General features: G+C 41.6%; 1 protein-coding gene across 2 annotated transcripts in view; it reads left to right on the plus strand.

Annotated features, from left to right (window-relative positions):
- Nucleotides 1–2565: 2565 nt before the first annotated feature.
- add3a (adducin 3 (gamma) a) overlaps nt 2566–24469 on the plus strand; it is a 105204-nt gene continuing 83300 nt past the window's right edge. The window contains exon 1 of one of the 2 annotated variants that reach the window (XM_047343819.1): nt 2566–2653. The gene's annotated coding sequence lies outside the window, so the exon portion shown is untranslated. Of the gene's footprint in view, nt 2654–21373; nt 21412–24469 lie in introns of those variants that run through there. The other variant, XM_047343820.1, reaches the window with a different exon arrangement.

Consider the following 24469-nt stretch of genomic DNA (forward strand, 5'->3'; position numbering starts at 1 on the left):
ACTGCTAAAGACTGGGACCAGTAGAAACAGAGCAGAGACATTATATAGTAGGCTGTTTTCTCAATGAGGGGGACTCCTCATTACACAGGGTTAGCTTGAGTGTCTTACAATTCAAAGATTTTATAAAATATCTTGGAAAATATAAACACTTACTGGAAGACCTAACGGAAAACCTTTCAAAATCTGATGTGTCGCCTTGATTGAAACCATTCACTGTATTGCCATGTATCTTGAATTAAAGGTTAACAGGTTAAAATTCCCAGTCCTTGCATTACAAGGGTCTTTGGGCCAGATACTGAACCCTAGATTACCCTTAAACAGTGTGTGATAGAAAACGTACTGCATATAGAATGTGACTTGTACTTTGTGTGCATGTGTGTGTGTGTTGTTGTATCACAATGATACAAATTGCTGGATACCTGTCATGTGATGGGCTCACTGAGAGGTAGGGCTTTGGTTTGAGTAGAAGCCATGTAAACCACCTTCTGTGGGATCACTCACATAAAATGAATTTCCTAATTAACTGAGAACTGTTTTGGAACATCCTGATCATCTTTTGAACTCACAGCAGGGAGTACTGCAGATTATTCTATGGACCTTTGACTTCAGAATCCTGCTGTTGGTTTATAATGCACCGAAATGCACTACGTTGTGAACCATCCTCAGGTCATCTCGGACAGGTCTGCCTTCTGTCACCAGAGTCAAAACTAAACATGGAGAAGCACTGTTCAATTTCTATGCACCACATTTGTTTGATTAAACTCCCGTAGAACTGCAGGTCCGCCACAAATGATAGTTCATTAAAATAAACACTGAAGACTTTTCTGTTGTCCACAGCCTTTTATTAGATAAAATAACGATTAATTCCATTCTGAGTTAAAACAATGACTGGTCAGTTACGAAGATTTTAGCATGGAGTCATTTGAATCACTCCTGTTGTCTCAGTTTGCCTTATCAGCTACAGAGGGAGCTCCTGCTCTATCATTTCCAGACCTTTCCACCACTGGGGGTGGATCTCTATATCACCTCATTATTGTGTTATTGACTTACTTCCTGGGGCCCCTCTGCCCACATGTAATCCATACAACCTGTTGTGTCCCGAGAAATAAGCTGGCAACATGTATAATCCTTTGTCTTGGTGCTGGGATCCTCTTTGGATGCAGGAAAAAACAAAACAAGTCATTTCAGATGTCTTAGCAAGCCAGATTTATTGAAGGCCTCAGGAACAAGCCAGATGCTCTCATACTAAATTGTTCTCCTCCCAGCATCTCATTCATATGCAGCAGACTCTGCTGATCAGGCCTCCTGGCAGCTTTAGAGTCTGCTCTTCACTTTAAAGTTCTGGCAATTTGTTGTCAAGGTAGCTGCTTCTGCCACTGGGGTGGGGGCAGTGCTTTTCCAGTGATCAGGCCCAGACCTACAATTTCATCCCTGTACTTTATTTTCTTGCAAACTTTCCTCAGCTGAGCAAAATGTAGGATGCTGAAAAAATGCAACTGTAATGTTTGTTGCACTTGTAGTTGACTTTGCTTTCACTCTTTTGCCCTGTTCATTCCAGACGAGCACTGTACAGTACTACGTCCTATTATTCAGTATTAATAATGAATGCTTTTCATACAGACTGTATTTTTGATCAAGTACACTAAAGCCCAAGCCCCAAATGTATTTCTGTAAAACCTGATACACACATCTTAACACAGTTTCAGTTTAGACAGAAGAACAAGGAAATTGCCAGAATAAAATTATTCAATGAAGATAAACATTTTGCACAACACAATTAAAGCAATAAGCATCATTAAAGGGCTGTTGCACCTTTAAGCTTGTGGAGGGATGGTGTGGATATGATGCATATTACACAAGCACCTTTAGGGGCACCAGATGGAGGCAGAGCAGCACATATGCACAAGTCATATTTGACATTTCTATACATACTACACTTACACCTGAACCGATTATGTCTGTGCACAAATCTACAGTAGCGTGTTACACTTGCCATGACAATAAACCACCTATAGATTATACTAAGCAGTGACCTGTACTACTTAGGTTGTGGCTTGTTTGGACGTAACGTCTCTTTTTGATATTCTTGTGTCCATTGTTTTGTGAAAAATATAAAGGACACCTTGCAGGCACGAGCCACGTAAAGTACTTTATTCTACATGTAGGCTGCATGTTGAATAAAGTACTTTATTCTACATGTAGGCTGCATGTTGATTGTTAGATGTAAAACCTGTACTGTGAAACATACTATGAGCTATGTGAGGTGAACCCGGTGGATCATGTGTAGTCCTTCTCTCAGAATTAGGACAATCATAAATAAAACACATCACGTGCAACCAGCCTGAGTCACGTGTGCTCAGCTTGCAGCAGCGAGGGATTTGCAAAATGGTGAGCCTCTAGTTTCAGTGAGCGGGATCGCATTTCCTGCCACATTGTGAGCCAGTTCCCTCCCCCCTCCCTCGTAGATCTACACAGCATGTGCGCTGCTGAGCCAGCCTGCAGGGGGCGAGTGAGCACCATCAGCAGCGTGTGTGCATCAGCGAAAGTGTCCGGACACACCGGAACCATTGAGTTCAGAGGGACAGACAAGGTCCGGGGACACCTGTGTGTCTGCAGGCCATTCAGCGGCTCACTCGGATCATCCTCCCTCCAGGTATCTATCTTTGTCTTTATATGTCACAGCCTGTGGTTGTTGTTGTTCCACAGACACATCTCGTCGGTGTGTTGCTCTGAGGTCGTTGCGCAGCATGGTCTGCAGAGGACGGGCTCTCCCGTGCTTCACGCGGTAAATGTGATGAGACGTGTTGTGGCCATGTGACCAGAAACTCTGCCACACATCCAAACTGATGGGATTTCACTAAGATGTCCTGATAACGACAGTTAGTAACGACATGTGGACAACAAACATATCAGACAAACACTGTTGCTCTCATATTTAATCATATTGGGTCATTTACAACTTAAATAGTACTGTAGGTGTAGGCTACAGCAGCATATTTACTTTCATTCATTTTGTTTTAATTATATATATATATATATTGTTTTTTTCTCTTTAATATGCTATAGGGGTTAGTTCTCTTTGCAGGAGGTCAAAGTTCAAGTTCACTTATTGTAGAGCAGGTGCAGCAGCTGATCACATTGGTCACATATTCTGGCTACTCTGAATGAAATGGATTCTCAATCTGTCTTATTTAACTGATTTTTAATGTGTCACTGAACCCTACAAATAAGATAAGATAAGATAATCCTTTATTATTCCCACAATGGGTTGTGCAAGTTACTGGAAAAAGGATTAATACAGTTAACTTAAAAAATATGAACACAAAGCCTAAAGCATATATATCTTGATTTAGATTTTACTTTGTGCAACTGCTTGACATAATAATATGTAGTAAATTCAACATACATTTTTTTTCTGTGTATGTATTGCTGCAGGTTTTAGTGCTGGTCTCATGACCTGTGGAGAAAAAGCACACAGTTTTAGTAAGGTGATTAATGTGTTTGACTTTATTGTGTTGTTTTACTCATGGAGTTTCTCACACAATTTAATGTGATTCATAATTTTATAGAAGATCTCCAGGTCTAACCTAAAGAGGCTTTTAAAAACATGAGTTGAAAATGATAGAAAAGGATTTTAGTTGAGGGTTTATCTTTTATGTACTATAGCCTGAAAATGCAGGTTGCGATGCAGGTAAATTCTTTCTTTGGCAAAAGTGTCCAAGTGACAAATTATATATATAATAAGTGATTTTAATTATTTGTATTGTGGAGTGTAAGCTGATGCTGCTTACACGTGGATGTCAACATAAAACAGTGAAGTAAGCAGCAGTTAATATAATCACTGGGATTATAATAACTTCACTCTGCAGTAAAGCTTGAGCTAGATCAAGGAGGAAAGCTGGAGCGAAACTACATTTCCATTCTTTTTGCTGAATGACTCCTTCCCCTGCTAATAACTGGTTTAAGTGTTGTTAGCTGGTTTATTCAGTTGCAGTGATTCTTCCTCAGTGGTGGTTCACATGCAACAGTGTGTGTAAATAGCTCTGTCCTGAATAAAACTTTACTGTTAAATGGACTACAGCTGCGTTACACTTCTCACTTCCTGCCAGTCTCTGAAATGTTCCCTTTTTTTTCTTTTCTTTCCTTCAGGTTCTGCAGGTCAGAACTCTGGTAGACATTGTAGTAGAGCTTGAAAATGCACATGACAGGCCCTTTGGATTGCCCTTAAAAGCTTGTGCTCTGTGCCCTGCCTTGCCTTTTTCAGTTTATATCCTCTCGTGTGCAATATAAGGTTTTTGTGTAAGTAAAAGGTCTGCAAATGTAATAAGCAGCTCCTCTCAGCCACAGAAAACACTGCTCCTGAAGTTCCTGAAACGCCTCGTCAGTAGTCCGGGCGATACTCCGGGCGATACTTGATTCGTGATGTCATTTGACACCAGAATGCTCAACATTTGCACGAATTATGTCGCCTCCCGACAAAATTCTAGTACAGTGGAAATGGCTTATATTGATCATATTTGTCCAGGGCCGAAATTAATCACTGTAAGTGGTTGATTACTATTTAAAAATTGCGTAGCTTCTGTATGATAGTCCTGGAACTTGAGGGAAAGGTAACAGAGCGCGCACACACACACACACACACACACTTACACACACACTTACAAACACAACAGAATTTGTAAATTTAGACGATATATGGAGAGCTGGAGGAGATGGTGGGGAACCCAGTTTGGCTCAATTTGGTTGGCAGTGTGCAGTGTGAACGATAGAGACACAGAGAGGAGCAGTCAATTTCTGACAGAGCCAGTAAAACTGAAAAAATACCTTTTAACAATCCAAACATGTATGAAAAGACCCCAAATGAACACTGTAAGCAGACTTAGTGGAGCTGTGCTTGGTTCCCTGGGTGTCTGCCCCTGGGACGGGCAGATTAACATATACACTGTGGGGTTATTTGTGTTACTTGGATATTTGTATTTATTTAGAACAACATGTACATCAGAATCCTGTGGCCATCCAAGCTGAATGTATACTCCATGACTATATTGCATTTGTAATAGGCTTATAGGTTTGACCTTTACATGGCTCACAGAATAACATTTAGATATAGGGCTGAGCAGATGCTAATCTGTTGTTTCAACTCAGTCTGTCTCTCCGAGCAGTTCTCTCTCTTCTATTTTCTCTCCCCGAACGAATGGTTTCATAATTACGACCCAAGGCACGATTGAGCCCAGTCAATATTAAGATGGGTGCCAAGACACAGGAAGTACATTGTCCTTTATGGTCAGGGAATAGATTGACGGTCTCATAACGGAGATGCAGTGACCCGTTGAGTGGTTCTGTCTGCATGGACTGTTAAAGAGGCGTGTCCATAGTAGGACGTGATTGCCTGGGAAGGTTCTTAACAACATAATATTTGAGGAACTTTTTTTTTTTGTAATGATAGAGGAGCTTCTTCTGTTGCAAGTGAGTTAAAGGCAGCTCACAACTTGCAGCTCCTTAATTTCTGGTCTTGATACAAAAAGTAAAGTAAGATGTTTCTTACACTAACTTTTTATTGCATAGCACACAAAACGCATATTGAAGTGTGTGTGTGTGTGTGTGTGTGTGTGTGTGTGTGTGTGTGTGTGTGTGTGTGTGTGTGTGTGTGTGTGTGTGTGTGTGTGTGTGTGTGTGTGTGTGTGTGTGTGTGTGTGTGTGTTGGTGAGCCTGAAGCCATTCAACACACAGCCCAGTGAAGTTGAACCTGTCCAGAGGACAGAGATGACTTCATCATTACCTCACCCTGCTCTGCTAGAGGACTTATCAAAAACATGTGGCTCCACTCTCCCTGCACACGGCAGATTGATTGAGCCTTGGATTCCAATGTTTTCCCTTTGTTAGAGGAGGACGTGTGTGTTTGCGCGCAACCAGGCTTGATTTTATTATGCTGGATTTTCTCGTCTCTCTCCGGGCTTTGGCCTCATCTGTCATTTATTTAGTATGCTTCAGCATGTAGCTCTGGGTTTGGTCAGACAGGACTGAGGGCCTGTTGAGTTGAACAGGACCGTACTCATCAGCTTGTGTGTACATGTCTGTTACACCCAACGACACCAGATGAAAAACATAACAGGATAAACATTTTATTTACCGTGCTATTATGCAACTATATGATCCAGTTGGACACTGGCTCTCCTATTGAGAGTTGAGAATGATCAGAAGACTAATTCCACTCTCATGCCTGAAGCCACTGCCAGAATTTAGATTTTATTACCCTTGTCGAAAGTCAGGCCGGTCAAACTAGCTGGCTGCTTTCTGTAGCTTCACATTTACAGAGAGGAGTGTGACATCAATCTTCTCATTTAACTCGGGACGAGAAACCAAGTAAGCATGTCTCTCAAAATGTCAACTTAAAAGTAATCTTGAAATTCAAGTTTGCCTTGAGGAAATTAGAAAGACAAACGATTCAAGTTGGATGTTTTTCCAGGTAGTGAAACCGAAGCAAATGAAATAAAATCCTGCTCCTGTTTTTCGATACGCCCATTGAGCTGAAAAAAGAAAAAAAGCTTTCTGACTATAGACTTGAGGTCTAGGTATCTGATGGCAAAGTTAAGGCAATTTGCTAGGAGCTAAGGCATGGTCACACATTGCGGCAAAATGAATCACTGTGCTGTATAAATATTTAGTTGTGGTAGCTTGTTGATGTAGAGTCTCAAAGGGCTAGCTGGCTTTTTTGCCAAAATGCTACCCAGACGGGATCATGCTGGTGTTAGTCAGTCCCAATCATGAAAGGTATATAAAAGATGGGCAACATGACGGCTCCCTAAAAGTGAAGCTAAAATGTCTTGATCACCCCCTGGTGGCTTGCGCTACTAGACTGACTCTGGTTGGTATCAGGGATATTTGGGCTGGAAGTGGAGATGTGTCGTCCATCTTATGAGCTTCAGTTAATTTTTTTGTACTGAGCTTTTTACTCCTTCTGGTAGTGTAGGGATCTTTTAGGTATTGTACATCATTTCAATAACTTAAAGCTCTCTGTTAAGTTTCTTAACTGCTTTGTAGCTGTCGGGTAACACGCTTGTTAGCAGGGGTGGTAATGGAGCAATGTCTTTTTAGAGTTTATGCATCATCAACTCCAGTCCTTAACCTTTTAAAAAAAAATTCTATTATATAAGTTTTATTCTCCAACAGAGGAGTTCAAATTGAAATACACCGCACAATTACATGGCAAATTAGCTACAGTAGCTTCCTTGATTTTTGAATGACCGTTCTGTTAAAGGTTCAACACTGTAATAACGGCCTGATCAGGACAACAGTGCAGATTACAATTGACCAAGTTTGAACTCAACACCAAGCACCGAATTAAGATTTTAACTTTTACATGGTTCCTCCTATTTAAATTTATGTGCTCTGTTTGTTTGGCTCTATCCAGTTCGGGTTTACCTCCACATTCTGACGACGTGCCATTGAGCTGTGCGGCTGATCTCCAACTTCAGCGTTTCATTTTTGTATGCTCTGACTGATGGAGTCAGATGAAACTGAAGTGTCTATTGTGCATCCACAGTCATGCTGCTGTTGGATGTGATACATGTGTGGGCTGAGTGTTTAGATTCCACAGTTGTTTGCTTGTCAGAGCCAGACGCCCCAGCGGGGTGGGGTTAGAATAACTTTATAATACACTTGTGGGTGGATGTATTACTGAAAGCATCCGGCCCCACATGGAGCACAGCTGACTGTCCAGCCGTCCATATGTGTGTCCATATGCCATCACTTTGCATGTGTGTTGATATGTGCATGTGTGTCTGTTTGAGCTCATAACATGTTTGTGTTTACACAGGCCTTTCTGTGTTTGTGCATGAGGGGGCAGTCCCTGGCGGAGCATCAGCCCCGTCCAGCAGTGGGTCTTCCCCATGCAGCGAGACGGCGTTTGCATAGATATTAAGAGTGGTGTAACCATGGCAACGGGGTCAGCCTCTGACCATGGGAGGAGGAGAGGTGCCAAGTTTTGGGCCAAATGAGCTTTTGAGGCAGACAGCGGCTCTTTTGATCCCCGCGGTCGTCACCTTATTAAAGTGTCGCTCTGAGAGTTAAACGTTAGAGATCATGAAAGTTCAGCGCAGACATGGGAACGTCGACTCCACCAGACAATTAGACCTTTTAATCTTCTGGAGCGTTCATGAATGATGAGACAGAATCGGTTCGAGTTTATGAAGTTGATATGGAAATTCTGTCATGTGAGACGCCAAATGATCTCATCTTTTAACATTAGATAGTTATGATCCTAAATGCACTAGATACATGAAGCTTTAAATCCCTGTTCAGTCATCAAAGTTAATTGTGGATCTTACTGTTGACTGACTGATGAAATGCTGCCATTGTGACCGGAGAATGGCACTGATTTGGAATGCTCTTCTGCCTGGGCTGCTTGCCAGTCATGAGAGCGAGTGTGCAGCCACTGTTTGTGAATGAAGGAGGAGGGAGAGGGGGCTTCCCGACACTCTGCCCCGAGGGTCTGCATTAATATGGAGATTATATTAGAAATCTTCCAGGTCACCTCATCTGTTCAATTAACAGACTGTCATTTTGAATATTCCCTTTCAAAGTGCAAATACCATTGGGGATTGTATTCATTAGTCAGTGTGTGTGAATCATTTTTCTTGAACAGTGTGTTCATGTATGGTTCAATTATAGCTGTGTGTGTGTGTGTGTGTGTGTGTGTGTGTGTGTGTGTGTGTGTGTGTGTGTGTGTGTGTGTGTGTGTGTGTGTGTGTGTGTGTGTGTGTGTGTGTGTGTGTGTGTGTGGCCATGTGAGCAGATTCTATGGATTCCTTTATTATAAGTGTTGATCCCCTTGCTGTTTGGGGATCTGCAAAGGACACACTGCCACTATTTCTGAACGTGATGGAAAGTTTATAGTGTGTGTGTGTGGTCCAGGTATTACTCATGTTGTGGGGACCTAAATCTGTTTAGGCCGTCACATTATGGGGATTTGTAAAATCAAATACAAAAAGCAAGTCCCCAGAAGGAGAAGACGTGTTTTAAGGTTAGAGATGAAACAGTTACCGGTTTCATTCCCCATCTAGCAACTGCTAGTAAGTACATATGATTTACATGTTTACGGTTGTGTTTATATAATCCAGCAATATGGGTTTTCATTTTTCAAAATCAAAGCTTTAGCAAGCCAAAGCCTTCATTCTTCAATGTTTGATAAGGTGTTATATGGTTATTATTTTTGATGATAATAAATATGACTTAAATATCAAACTTAGCAAACTTGCCTTAGTTTGTGTTTCAGCACATTTTCAACGCATTTTAACAATCTTGTGAGAATACAGATAACAGTGATAATAATTGTGATATAAAATTTCCGCACAGTTTAATCTGTAGTTGGAGCAAAGTTACTTTTATGCACTCTTACTCTAAGTCTCTAGGAAATTAATGTAAGGCAATGCAATGTCCTCTGAATTCATGGAGGTGTGTGTGTGTGTGTGTGTGTGTGTGTGTGTGTGTGTGTGTGTGTGTGTGTGTGTGTGTGTGTGTGTGTGTGTGTGTGTGTGTGTGTGTGTGTGTGTGTGTGTGTGTGTGTGTGTGTGTGTGTGTGCGCGCAGTACGTGCATGAGTGCTCGAGCTCTCGTGGGCACCGCAGCTGAATACATTCTCTCCTTTCCTCACTATTGCTCTGCTGTTTTATCACCCTGCTATAAAAGTCCTACTTAAAAACGTAACTCTTCCGTACATGCACACACAAACACATTAAACCTCACGGTTGGGCTCTGAATCCTGCTGTGACATTCAGCTCTGACGCTGAGCTTTGTTCCCTCTGAGTGACTTTCACTGAGGGCAACCTTTGTTTTGTTATTGTTTAGAAAGATATACATCAGTCTGTAACCGACCTTCTGTGTAATCTTCATGCTGGTTTGCGTTGTGCGTTTTCTAAAGGGAGACGCACACACTGGAGTTTGACTTCACCAACTATGGACACAACATGATGGTGGCCGTACTGGGCTAGTGAAAAGCATTCTGGGTGATGACAATTAAATGTGGAAGAACCAACGTTTTGCACCGATTACTTTCTTGGTAGGTCAACCACCAGCGGGGTTATTTTGGCATTTCTCTCATTTTGCAACAGTTTTAACTTCTGTATTTGAATGTAGATGTTTTATTGTTTGTATATCAAATACCTACTGAGGTGTTTGAGGTCACTGAATGTGTAGTATAGAAAAAAGGTCTGAATAATAAGACACAAATGTATGACGATTTGACCTCAGTAATATTAATTGTCACATTATTCCACATCCGTGGATGCATTTCCTTTATTAACTCACCTTTCATATGGTGGCAGCAGTCATTTAACCGTGAGTAATTGTAGATTAGATTCACACTGTCTATAATTCAATAGATAAGGTTTATTGTCCTGCTCTATGACAGAGTGTTGTGGATGTACTGGAGAGGATGAAACATTATCATCAAAATATCAAGTCTACTTAGATTTAGGTCTCTAACTAATGATCATTTTCAATTATTAGGTTTGTAAAACATCAGAAAATGAAATTAGAAGTGTAGAATACCGACCACAAGCAGAAGCAAGATGATGTGATTAAATGTCTCATTTTGTTTGAGAAAGAGTTCAAATCCCAAATATCTTTAATTTACTACAATGTAAGACCAAGAAAAATTGTCTCATTTAAAAACTTGGAATCATGAAAGGTTTGGCATATTTGCTTTAAAACAATACTTTGAAAATAATAGGAGCAGATTCATTTTATTTTGACGGACTCATCGTTGCAATTCTACTTGCATACACATACAATTTTACTTACACAGTGATCAAGTGTAAGTTACAATTGAATCCAGTAAATGAAAATGTGTGTGTGTTTGTGTATATGTTCATATATGAGCTATTGTTGGCCTTGTGTCCCCAGGAAACGCACTTTATTGCCTCACTGACCAAACACTTGCATCTACCACATCATCTGCCACTGTTTTAACAGGCACACCCATGCCTCGGTTCCTGTTTGTGGACACACACACACACACACACACACACACACACACACACACACACACACACACACACACACACACACACACACACACACAAAGACACGCCGTGGCATTGTCACATCACACACCCACTGACAAATCACAGTTGGCCGCCCTGAGGCTCGCTGACTGTGTCCTGGTGTTAATGTGGGAATGTACTGTGCTGTGCTCCTCTGTTGTCTCGTCTCTAACTGGGTCAACTTGTGAAGTAAACATCCACTCTCCTCCTCGATTCGGCTCAGATAAAACGCTGAGTCAGCACTGCTGAGTGTGATTGTGTTTTGGTGGTTATTTCTTGTTCTGAGTTATGGTTTCTTATTGATTGACCAAGCTTTACTTAGATATATGGTGTGGAAGGATATGACAAGATTTGATATAATGCTGAATGTCTTTTTATAAACCAGTGCAGCTGTTTACATCGGCGACAATTGGAGTAGATTGGACTGTGGTGTTTTTGATCTTGTGCTTCCCAGCGATCACTTTTCAGTCAGTCGTGTGTTACGTGTCTATAACGTGTGTGTGTGTGTGTGTGTGTTTTTAGCATGGTGACTGGTCATGGTAACAGGATGTATTTAAAGCTACAGTACATGGGTAAATGGTGGGGGAGAGGGAGCTATGTGTGTGGGGACATTAGAGCCACTGGGCCAACATCAAGCTAATCCCCAGTTTGTTTACGTCTTCGTCCTGCTGGATCTGAAATAGTCTTGTTGTCCTTTTATGCTGTTATTGAGTTACAAATATGACCTCTCATCTATGCATCCAGAAATACCACTCAGCACACGATGCATACAAGAAGGCACCAGAGTAAACCTGTATGATATGAGGAATATCTATTACTGTCACACGGCAAAACAACCCCGCCTTTAAAGGAAAGCCTCACCCTAAAATATTTGAGTCCTGTGAGAAATCCAAACTTATTCTACCAATCAGCTCATTTGATTCGTCATAGCTTTAGGGTTAGGGTCACAAGGTCCTATGTAAGTCTTGAGGCATAGAGGGAGAAAGATCTGATGTGATGATGGTTTATTTATACTGAATCAAAATAAGTTATTCTGGGTAGATGTGGGTAAAAGGTAGATGTGAGTGTGAATATCAGGCTGATTTGACAGACGTGAGTTCATTCACTTCAACTGAATTTTAGTCACAGTGGGGGTTTCCCATTTCTTATACATTTCAGAGAGGGACATATCATTTTATAACTCATGTTCCCATACTAAACCTCTGACATTAGCTGCTTCTATACTTCATTAAATGGACATTTAGTTTTTCCTTCAAGCCAATAAATAGATTCTCAAGACAAATACACTCTCCACCTTATCAGTTCCCCCTCTTGAATGGACGCCTACATGCAGGCACTCACTGAGTTTCCACTGAGGATGTATCTGGTCGGAGCCAGGGAGAGATACCGTGTCAGATGTGTGTGTAGTGTCGTGCCACACGTCTCGGACTCATGTCGCAGGATGGGAAGTATGGGACGGCCGTATTTCCTTTAACTCAGCAGAGGAAATCACTGGATAGAACCCCATCTGTTGTTCTGTCCCTCCAGGACGGTCACTGATTCACTCTGAGTGGGAAGTTAGACAAACACAGCATGTAGCACAAGGTCATGTGATATGGCAACTGAGCATGTTTCTGTGGCCTTTATGCGCCAATGACACAATGTGGTGCTTCAAGAACAATTGTTTACGACTCGGACAAGTGATGTCAGTCATCTTGTTGGGAAAGGGCGTGCGATGGCGTGTCCTAAAGATGATGTCATTGGTTTGGGACATGACAACAAGAGGAGAAAATAACACACTCTCTTTGGTCTTGCTTGAAAGTTAGATTGTGGACGTCTTGAAACTCATCAGATTGCCCACCCCTATTTGTGGTATCACTTTATAACCTATCTCTTCACATGCAGCTATCTCTTTTTCATTGATTTTGAACATCTTATAACTATTTTCATTGGCAGAGCAAAAGTGTAGCTCTCGATTAATAGACTTACATTATAGTGATAAATATGTGGACTGAAGGATTTCCCAACCAGCCCACAAAGGGAAATCACAGCTACATGTGAGCTTCACAGGCGTGTGTGTGTGTGTGTGTGTGTCGGGGGGGGGTTATCTTGAAAGGGATTGTTAGAAGTTTAAGAAAATACACTTATTTATTTTCTCTCTGAGGGTTAAACCCAATTAATGCTTCTGTGTCGAAGCTACGCCGTAGATATGCACGTAGCCTACGCACAGGGCCGAGCATTCACGGTTGTGTGTAGGTGTGTGTGAGTTGCGCAGCAATTACACTGCCGAACAGTTTCTATGATGGTGTTGAGTTTCTTCTGGTTTCTGGTTCGCCTATTTACAAATTCTCTGGCATCTCTGTTTACTTCAGAACAATGGCGATCGCTACTAAGCGCAACGTGTTGGACGCTGATAGATGTTTAAGAGCAATTACTTTTTCTTAAAGGGGACATAGCATGCCCATTTTACCACAAGTTGATATGGTTCCTTGGGGTCTTAATGAAATGTCTGTAACATACTTTGGTCAAAATACCACAAGGATCATTTAAAACAGCACCCTTTTTACCCTGTATAAAACAGCCCTCCACCGAGTGACCTGTTTTGAGTGCCTGTTCCTTTAAATGTGAATGAGCCAGCTCCCCCCTCCCCCCTCTCCCCCCATGATTTTAAACGATATAAATTACATATTTTATATGATATAAATTATCAAACATGCATCCCATACTTTGTATTCCCCTTCTATTGTCCTGGAGTTTTAATTTTCCCAATCACATAATTAAATGTCCCCCTCTGCCCATCCACTACAAGCACACAAGCAGACAGACAGAGAGAGAAAGAGAGGGGTGGGGGGGGCTATGAAGACCATCATTTACCCCCGAACCCCGACATTCAACGGGTACAACAACAAGCGGAGAAAGCAGAATCGCGGGCTGACCTTATATATACAGTCTATGGGGCTGACCAGCGGAGAAATGCTCGTCCCGTGTGAACAGCCAGGCGGCTGCGCGCTTGAGAACGGCGCTGCGCTGCCTCGCAGCGGTGCTTCCGCGTCCGGTGTACCCCGGCGTAAGGAGTGGGGGGGGCTCTGTGTGTTTTTTGTGCCGGTGTTACAGTAGTTCTGAACACTGCGGAAGTCTTCCACACTGCTGGCTGTGTGGCGCTGACACAAATTCCAGCTCACGCACGGGAGAGCGAGCGGTCGCGCCGGAGCAGCTGCTGCAGCCTCCCGGTCCCAACCATCCAGACAAATGCCACATGTGAGTGAATCACGGGCTGACCAGCGGAGAAATACTCGTCCCGTGTGAACAGCCAGGCGGCTGCGCGCTTGGGAACGGCGCTGCGCTGCCTCGCAGCCTCGCAGCATCCGGTGTAAACACGGCGTGACGGGGGGGTGGGCCAAGACCATGTAGGGAGACTTCCAGTTCCTTGTTACGACACAATACCCAGGAAGCTCAATCGAGTCGCTCAAGCATGACGTTTCTGACTTAGAGGAACCATAACAAAACGCGCGAGTGTTTTTTTCCCAGAGTTTTTGGGTTGGTAGACATGCCAGATACCCACATTAACCTGTAGAAGCACTAACAAAGTGGAATTTGCATGCTATGTCCCCTTTAAGGAAATACAACCAAGAAAAAAAAGACGTTGTCCGTGTTCGTTCCTTCGACTCAATTCAAAAATGGTGGCGAGTCTGTCAGAAATGGAATTCTACCAATCAGACCAATCACAGCTCTTGCGGTCTGGTCACCTCGACGCGTTGTTACATTTTTGGGGAGGTGCACGTCAGGGTACGGCATAGGGCTCTGCGTAGGGAAGCAGAAGCATGAATTGGGCTTTTCTCATGAGAAGACTGATACAACGATCGTGTCTTCTGTATATGAAGCTCATCTGAGATCTGAAATTGATTATCATCAATCACTTTCTAACTAACTATCCCATAAATTGAGTAAGGCCATATTTTTTGACAAGGTTAATGCTATGTTATTGCTTGGCAAAGGTTAGGTTCCGTGCTGCAGTTACAATAGTGGTTGTGATTGTTAGGTTTAAATATGGTTCATGTTTGGTTAAACTTTTAGGGATGATGTCGGTTTTAGGGAAAAATAGTCCAACCTAATGCTTTGGAAGAAATGACAAGCTAAGTGTATGTGTGTGTGCAGATATGCCTGGTTATTCTAGCCACAGATTTACATGATAGTTACTTATTATTTCTTTAAAAGATTCATGAGAATCGTTAACTGTGATTTGTCAGCAAGCAATTCTCCTCATTCATACTTTATGATTCCCGAGATTGAATTTAAACTGTATTCTCAGAGAGAAACTTTGCCATAAACACCAAATGCTGGTCAGACCTGCCAGTTTGTGGGTTGGAAAACAATGGTCCACATTTAAAGAAACATTAGTCTCACGTTAGCCTTTTTCAGTTGTTTGGATTGACCAAAATCCATTCAAACAGTATAAGTATTATCTTACTTTCTCTTTTTCTCTGACATATCTTAATTCAGGGAATTTTAATGAGAAAGATTAAAAAGTGTCATAGTTGGAATAGTTGTGTATGTAGTAGATATTATATTTTTCTTTCCAACCATTTTGGCAGCATAATTGGATTTTGCCAAATACTACAGTATTTGGCAAATATCCCATTGTTAAACACCTTGTGTCTTCACAAGACTCTGACTCTGTAACAGCTCCAGAGACGCTGCTGTACGGCTCAGCCTGACCGATAACCTCCCCAAAGAGGAGTGTGCCTGTTGGGATTAATAGTGTATCACATTTTTAAAGTTGTTATTAGTAATGAAAACAAAAGTGAGTGTTTTATCTAGGCTAGTTATGTCATGTACTCTGCCTGAACTCATCCTTCAGCGGCCCTGTTAATTCAGCTGTCGGTTGATATGTTCAGAAAGGCTTTCTACAGAGCGGCGTGCTGCCAGAAATGAACACAGATCAACCTGAGGGAAAGTGAGTCATCTCAAAAGAACAATTAATATCTTTCTTGACTGTTGAGTGCTTGTCTTGTCTTGTGTTATGAATGTCTATAAATAGGTGATCAAATAAAGCTGTAAACTCTTACAAAAGTGTTTGGCCTTTCTGTTTGGAGTTTACTTGTTCTCCCCAAGTCCTGCAGACCTGCAGGTTAGGTTGATTGGTAACTCTAAATTTGAATGTAAGCATAGAGGGATATTTGTTTTCTTTTTCTTTTTGCGGCTTTTGTGTGTTAGAAGCGTCATCAAGCCCCCCACTTACTTGTGGTGAATCCAGCAGGGGATCTTTTGCTGTGTTCACAAATTGAATTCTCCTGGATTTCTACAGACTTTATACCAGGAGGTCAGGCAGAGAAAGTACTGTGGCATGCAAACGCAGTGTATATTCATGATATGCGTTTTCAGGTGTGTTAGTATGGAGTTTAGTTCTGATACAGAGGTAAAACACTTGTGTGGACGGAGATCGCTTTCGCGACCTGTCACGGGTGTACCCTGCCTCTCGCACTGTCTCAGCTGGGACTGGCTCCAGCCCCTGTGACCCTCAAAGATTATGCAGTGCAGCCAAGGGTTGGATGGCTCGATGGATGTTGTCCAGACCCACTCTCCACAAGATTTATTCCAACACAACATTAGGACTTACCGAAGTCTAACTTGTGACTCTTTGATTGCAGTGTCATCTTTCTCCCCACAAATCCCAGTGTTTCTCTGCAGCCTATGTGTCACTGTTTCTCTACAAACTGTTGTTTTCCACTTAATCAATCAAATGGGATTATCACATCTGGTCTGGAGAGGGAAGGGTCTGTGTGTGTGTGTGCGGGGGTTTGTGAGTGCGTATGCGGCCAGGATATTCCCCTACCACCAAAATCTAGTGTAGAAATGTGTGATAATTTTAAGATGAATGAATTTAGGAGGAGACTATTGGTGTCTGATGAGTTTCTTTATCATTAGAGGTTTCTATATTTACAGTTTTTGCTTTTGATTCATGTTTGCAAACATATCACCACAAGTTCACATACACAGCACAAATGCTCCTAAGCTGTTAAACAGGACACCCAATGGTTACACTGTGGAAAAATATCTGGATAAAAGTTGTAGTGCTGTAAATGGCTTTGTGTGGGTTTTAATGGGTGGGATTCCCCTTGTTAAATGAGATTGTTTGTAATATGAAGTGTACACTGCTAATTTTGTTTTTGTGTAAGGGATTAGGGCTGTCACTTTCCCCAAAAATCAAGTTTGAATGAATTTGACACGACACGCAGTTCATTGTAATAAACTCAAATGCCACAACTCAACTCAGGAAGAGATAATTATGATTGAATACTAAACAAATTAAACAAATTATCTCTTCAAATTGAAACTGATTAAATTAGAGAATATTTTGCATCAAGTCTTCTCCAGATCAGTTTTCTGTTAACATCAAACTGAAGCAAAAGCGGAATATTTAAACATATATTAAACACAGGGTTCTGTCACTTCTGTGAGTGCGATGCTACTGGTTCCATGTGTGATTATTTGGATAAATAGGTTAATTTTCACACCTGACCAACATTTTACAAAATGTCATCTGCAGATGTTTCCAGCTCAATGAGCACAGTCTACCATCTGCTCTGACGCTGATGTAAAACAGATTCTAACACATGCCAGCATGTTCTTCAGGCTCGACTCATTTATTTTGGGTCTCTGCTTACAGTTTGACCTCTCATGTTAACTTGGTCTTCCTATCTCTGCCTTCCCCCGTGTCTCGGCCATCTCAAATAACTGACTTCTTCTAATTCAGTTCCAAAGGCACAAATCAGCTCAGCAGCACTGAAAGGACCAGCTATTATCCACTTAAAAACTCTGAGTTAAGTGAATCTCCAAACACCCCACCATAGGAGAATGACAGGACTGGACCCTGCAGCTCTCACGTTGTCTCACTTAACCTGTTTGATAGAATCACAGTAATGAAATGTCGGGATTGTTTTGTAACTGTGGCAAAATAAGCATAGTCAACTCTTATTTTGTCCTCGGGGCTTTTGTTTTATAAGGTTACACATCAAGCCAAAAGTCAAAGACCTTGAGGTGCTGCCTGTTCATTGAAAGTGACCTCACCTCCCCTGGCAAGGCTAACGTGATGAGGCTAAGGGGGACGTGTTATGTGACTGGAGAAGTCACATCCACTGAGTCAATTTACCGAGGCCACCGCAGCGGTCAGCAAAAAGGGTTGTTATGTAACTGTGCTGGTTTTCCTTGTCTCTCTGCATCTCGCTCAAAGTAAAAATGATCACTGGGTCAAGTCCAGTGTCCAACCTAGTTATTGACTTGAGGTGCAGTTCATTTTGGTGGTTCCCATTGCTCTGGTTTGAGGTGTTGCTGACAGTGAGCCTGGTCTTTAGAATAATGTTCAGGGTAGTTAATGACACTGCCCTGGTTGTGGTTCTTAGTAGTTCACTGACTAGAGATTGATGTTACTTTATAATGCCGGTTGACCCCAAGATGTGTGGAGGGTTGGGACATTTCAAACAGCCCAAAATTCACATGATGACTCTAAATACACAAAAAGTTAGCACTCGACATAGACCTTTGTCCCAGTTAAAACATGCTGTGATCCACGGTACAAGGAGACTTGTAGGGCAGGGAGAGGTAAGGACTGAATCATCGAACCATTTGATAATTGGACCGCCCAATACCTCCTGATCCTCAGCCACAAGCTACAAGTTGTCAATTGAAACGCATCTAAAATCCATTTACACTTGATCAAGGCACAGTTTTGATACTGTAATGGTTACAGGAAACCAGAAACACTTTCTCAAATAGGGTTTATTTCCTTTCTTTATTCAAAAGTATAGTCTTCCATTAAAAGGGCATCATTTCTTCATTCCACGATCTGACTGCAGCAGTAGCACTCAAGCGATCCACTGAAGCTGGTTTAACAGTTACCACATGAAAGGGTAAAAGTGTAGAAAGTACACATCATGTCACTGAAGTCCTAGAGCAAAAGCAGAAATCAGAGAGAAGAGGTTTCGCGATCACACAGACTCGACCTGAAGCACCAGACATTTGTGCAGCAACAGTATCTGAGTGGAAACAGTTTTCAGTAGGGGCAGAGTGAGTTTTCACCTGAGCAGGGGCTATTTGATAGAGAGGGCCAGGATTTGAGAGAAAGCATTTCCAAAATCTGTACGTGAAGTAAAGACATGATGCTCTCAAAATGAAAGACCGTTCTCTCGGTAGGAAATGGGCAACACTCCTGAGATAGAAACCTAAAGCTGAGATTTGAGTAGAATGTTGTCACTAAAATTAATCGCTGGATTTCTCTGCCAGGCCTTCACAGATGAGCTGAGTGATCTGCAGGCTTCTTACTGCTTTTTATATGGCTAGACAGGTCTGAGCTGTGAAAGAATGCAGACTTTCTGTCAACAAGCTTCTCACAATTCTCATTGTCATCGCACACCAGAGAACTGAAGGGAAATTCATTTCTCTTTCTCCACTAAAAAAACATTCCCGGCAGATTCAGCAGGTAGATTTAATTTCCTTTTTATTCAGTCAACCCGGACAGAAACGTGTTTCCACAACGGCTGTATCTGGGGTTTTTCACAATTCAGGTGTTCTACAACCTCTCGCACAACTCCAAGAGGCAGAACGCTTCCAATTGTACCCGCTGTTATGTAACATATCAGCTTTTTACCTTTCTACTAATTACAAACCAACGAGTCCGGTATTTTCAGACTAGGTTGACATTTCTTACAAACCGGTTCTGACAAGGCATAACCGAACCCTCACGTTCATGGTTGCGGAGGTTGTTCTCTCAACATATTGTTCAATAATTGTTTTAGAGGTAAATTTGGAATATTTTGACGTGCTATTCTGGGCCAATCTCAAAATTCCCGGTAGCCAATAACAATGGAATGCAGGCGTAGCACCCTCAGCAATAACACACATCACATGCTATCAATAGCCCTCATGTTCTCCTACAGTGAGCTGTGCTCCCTGGTGTTGACACAGTTGGTGTTTGTGCAGATGACATCTATGGCTGTCAAGGGCAGATCGCCTGCTGCTCTGTGTAGCCACTAGTACAGTACGGAGGCACAGCTCAATCTCAGTAGTTGAAACTGCAGACCGCTGTGACCAAGAACACACACGTAGAAGCCTCAAGAGAATTCACCAGTGCGAATACACACACACACACGTACTAGGTAGTAATTGAACCACATCCAGAGATGGCAGAGGCTCCTGTATTATGAGGACTGTAGGGACATCGTAATGAAAACACATGCACCACTTGAGGTTTTCTCCCTGAAAAATTGGTTCATAACAAATGTAGACGGGCATTTAACATTTCCTTTTGTAAGGAAGCTGGTAAGTTCCAAGGTCTGCTGTATCTCAAAATAGGGCAGCTGGTTTGTAATTTGGGCTGCGTACACAAAAAAAGATGTAAAAGTAACATAAATCCATGTCAGGCACCTCATTGAAAAAAAGCCTGTCCTAACCCTAATCCTGTAAATGAAACAGACCCCAAAGGTCATCTTATAACGACCCACAGTTACGGTTACATTTTATTGTGAAGCAACCTCAAGGGACTCGTAATTACGATGGGAGTAAAGGCGGAATTCAGGTGATGTAGTAAATCATGTGACCTATTAATCCATTTGCAGAAGGATGGGGTGAATGGAACGCTGTTCATTTCCCATTTTGTTTCCTTTGTCCATGACCATTCCACAACCCTAAGTTCCTCTGACGTTAAGGAAGTACTTGAAAATAAACCGTGCTCTTTACCAAATAGTTTTTGGTCCTATAACTAATTAAGTTGTGACCATTCCATGATATTAAACGCATGTTTATTATTACCATGATTAAAGAATGACTGTCACAATTGTCGCTGGTATGCTTTCTGTGGCTGTATTATTTATACCATTGTGTGGAAGGCCTGGTACGCCTGCCTCAGTTATACCAAAACAATCTATGTGGTTGTTTACTTTTGAGGCTGAAAAAGAAAGATTACAGGTGTTTGCTAAAGTTGAGTCTCATCTTTTTGATTCGATTTTTCAGTATGTGAAATATGTTGAATTACAGAGAGCATACAGCGTCTTCAAGGATAATGAATAGGCTTCATCCTTCAGGATGTAAAGTAGACTTTATTCTGGGAGCTTTGATTTCAGCTTTTGACTTCACTCACTTTGCCTAACTTGTGCTTTCGACTGGTATTATGAACTTCAAATAACACACAATTGGTTAAAAAAAATTCTTTGAACCAAATTCATGTGTGCTTCTAATTGTGACAGATTTCTTCACCTCAGACACTTAATATGGCAGAGAGCTGTCCTGGTTAGCTGCTGCAGGCCTAAGAAGACTTGGATGCAGAAAGTAACAACATGTTTGTGTCTGTTTTTGTCCTAGTTGTCGAGACATCATTAACTCAAACAGTCCCTCGGGAGGTAAGACTTTTGCATCAACACGCACCATTTCAGCTCTTGCTCAAGCTTTTGAAACACCTGCTCATTGCATCAGTAGCATATTTCTGTCTGGAGCATTATTTATGCCGTAACACTCATAGTAGATGGGAATGAAAATGAAAAAAAATCTGCAATGTAGTGTTGACTGAAGTGGAAAGTTTTGGGCTGCCAAGCGATCGCCTCCACCTCCACACTCCTTATGGTTTTTTTCAAGGACTCAAAATGTACATGGTCAGTGCTACGCTTACAAACAGCCTCTGGCCAGACTTCCTACTGTATTGTATATATGATATGTATTTTATACTCTATAAGACAGAGTGACAGCACTCAATCTATCTGTCCATCTGTTTGTCTGTCTGTAGAAAGGTCTGAGACCACTTTCCTATTCATTTTAATGGAGAAAAAAACAACCACAAGTCACCTTTCTTCTACCCAGAAAATTGGGACTATCACTTTCGACACCTTCCAAGTCTTTGTAGTCACACATTACTGTTTTCAGCCTTGCTTTAAGTCAATTGTTCCAGCTCTGGTGCATGCGAACAGCTTTTTGCTGAACGGGCCACAGCTGCCAGACGTTATTTCCTCTTTTTGATAAATGGATCTCCTCTTCTTTCTTGCACATTACTTTGAAAACCTATACAAACTAAACGGAGATAATCTAATTTGCTGCAGCAGTTTCTGCTCTATGTAACAGTCATGGATTTGTGAGTTTGCCAATTCTCAGGGTGTGGTTCTGATTTCTTCTTTCTTTTCCCCTCTTTAATACGTCACTGCTTGACTGTCTATTCTTGTTGTGTTTTATATTTTGTGTCTCGGCCGTGTCAGTATGTTCACTTTTAGCTGTCAAGGAGTTTTTTACTTTTTAAATATCAAAGTAAATTGCAAATTAAGCTTGATTTCTATGGTCAACAGACATGTTGTGTGACAGGTCTGACAAATGGTACAGATATTTAATTTCCAAGATACATTTGATTCCTTGGATTGCTGTTTGTAGTGTCTGCCTTGCATATACATTGTAAGAAGTCAGTTTTCTGCTTCTGTTTATATTCACAATCCAAAACTCATTTAAAGATACCTGGTGGAACCTTGTTTCTTCTTCATCTTTCTTGATGACCATCATAACCAAAAAGCACTAAAAACATCTTGAAGAGAGTGAACGTCTCCAGACGGCAGGGCACAACACCATTTTGAGCTTTTCTATTCTCCTTTAAGTGCATTTTAGAGTTTGATTTTAGTTCTCATCCGTCAGTAGGATGCATACTCAGATGTCAAGTAAAGTATCTTTGCAGTGTTTTTCTTTGGATCTTTAGAAACGTGAAATGTGTTGTAAGGGGCAAGAATGCACATTGAGGGAGGTCGTCTCTGTCGATCCATCCTCTCTTTTCCATCTCTGTTACTTTTTATCTGCCTCCTCTCCCAGGTCTTATCTTTCCCTCCCACTCTCCCTCGCTCTCTGTCAGATACTTTCAGTGCATCTCTCTCATCCGCTCAGTCCCAGTTTGGCAAATCTCCCAGGTCCAGAGCTCGTGAGGTCATGCAGGGGAAACATTGCAGCTGTGCTCGCTGACGTGTCTCATAATGTGTCAAATACCTCTCGGAGTCCTGCTGCAGTCTGAGCTGGGCGACAGTCGTTCTCATATCTGGGTTCTTCATCACTGCATGGGACCATTCGAACATTAACCAGGTTTAGCTGCTTTATTACTGCAGCTTTGGCTGGTTGATAATATTGTGCTTTCTATCTAGATCAGTATGTTGAACAATGATACTGCTGCAGCATTATTAGGAATTTCTGACTTAATTAGTCTTTAAAGGGATAGTTCACTGAAAAATGGAAATTCACTCATTATTTACTCACCACTATGCCGATGGAGGGGTGGTTGAAGTGTACACTTTAGGAGTATCAGGGGTAAACAGAGTTGCAGCCAAGGTGACCCCTTCTTCAGACGTAATAAAAAATGGAAAAAAAAGATAACATGCCTCCATACTGTTCGTTTGGTGTCATCCAAGTGTCTGCAAGCCCCGACATTCATATTCGGCTCGGAACGGCTTCATTTACACCATGGATTAAGCCTAAATGTCCTCTGATATCCTCCTCGTTCTCATGGACACACCGGAAAACCGCACTCACTCTCGCCCAAGGGCACGCTCGGGGGGTGCATTGCTAATTCCGGTGGTGGACTTTTTATAGTGTTGAGTAGATAATGAGGGAATTTTCATTTTTCAGTGAACTATCCCTTTAATATCACAACGGCCTAACCATATAAATAGCTGCGTCTTTTCATCTGTCATCGAGGACCAAAAACTCATAAATATTGGCTCCATTTATTCTTATGCACTCAACATCTGCCCTGATCAACAATTTGAACTTTGTGTTTTTTGATATTGTATATCGTAATTGTTTATGTATGTAGTAAATCAAAAATTGTCGTAAAGGGTACGTTTAGATTTTTTAAAACTCAGTCTAAGCTTGTTTGAAAATCTGCCACAGGATTCCCACTTGAGCTGTCAGCTTTGTTTGGATGTGTTTGCCATTTAGAGTGCAAACGACGGCAAAGACATCTGGATAAGCTCCTAATGCTCCATTTATATATTACACCATAATAGAAAGTGGATTAACAGCTGTTGATGTAAATCCCTTAATGAGTTTCATGGTGCTTTCTGTTATTTAGTTTGTGCTGGTAGCAGGAGTTCAGCACTTATACACACTATTGAAATGAATTAGTCATATTAGGCCTTTTGATGTGTGTGGAGATTTAATAGTTATATTGAAACACAAGCTGTTTTCGGACATTAACTCCGGAAAATGTGGTACTGGACATTTGGGAAACAGGTTGACATCTTCGTCTGTGTCTTCTACGTGTATCGTAGCTCGGTTTCATCTTGAGATATTCATATTCTTTCAGTTTCACATATGTCATGTGCTAGAAACATAATCAATAAGTCCTCTCTGTTGCTGTGATTTTCCAGACATTTTCCAGCTGTATTCTCACATGGGCTCACTTGGACATTTTCTGGATATTTTACTTGGGGCCTGGCAGGA

This window comes from Hippoglossus stenolepis, chromosome 2, assembly GCF_022539355.2.
Source record: "Hippoglossus stenolepis isolate QCI-W04-F060 chromosome 2, HSTE1.2, whole genome shotgun sequence".
Classification (NCBI taxonomy): domain Eukaryota; kingdom Metazoa; phylum Chordata; class Actinopteri; order Pleuronectiformes; family Pleuronectidae; genus Hippoglossus; species Hippoglossus stenolepis.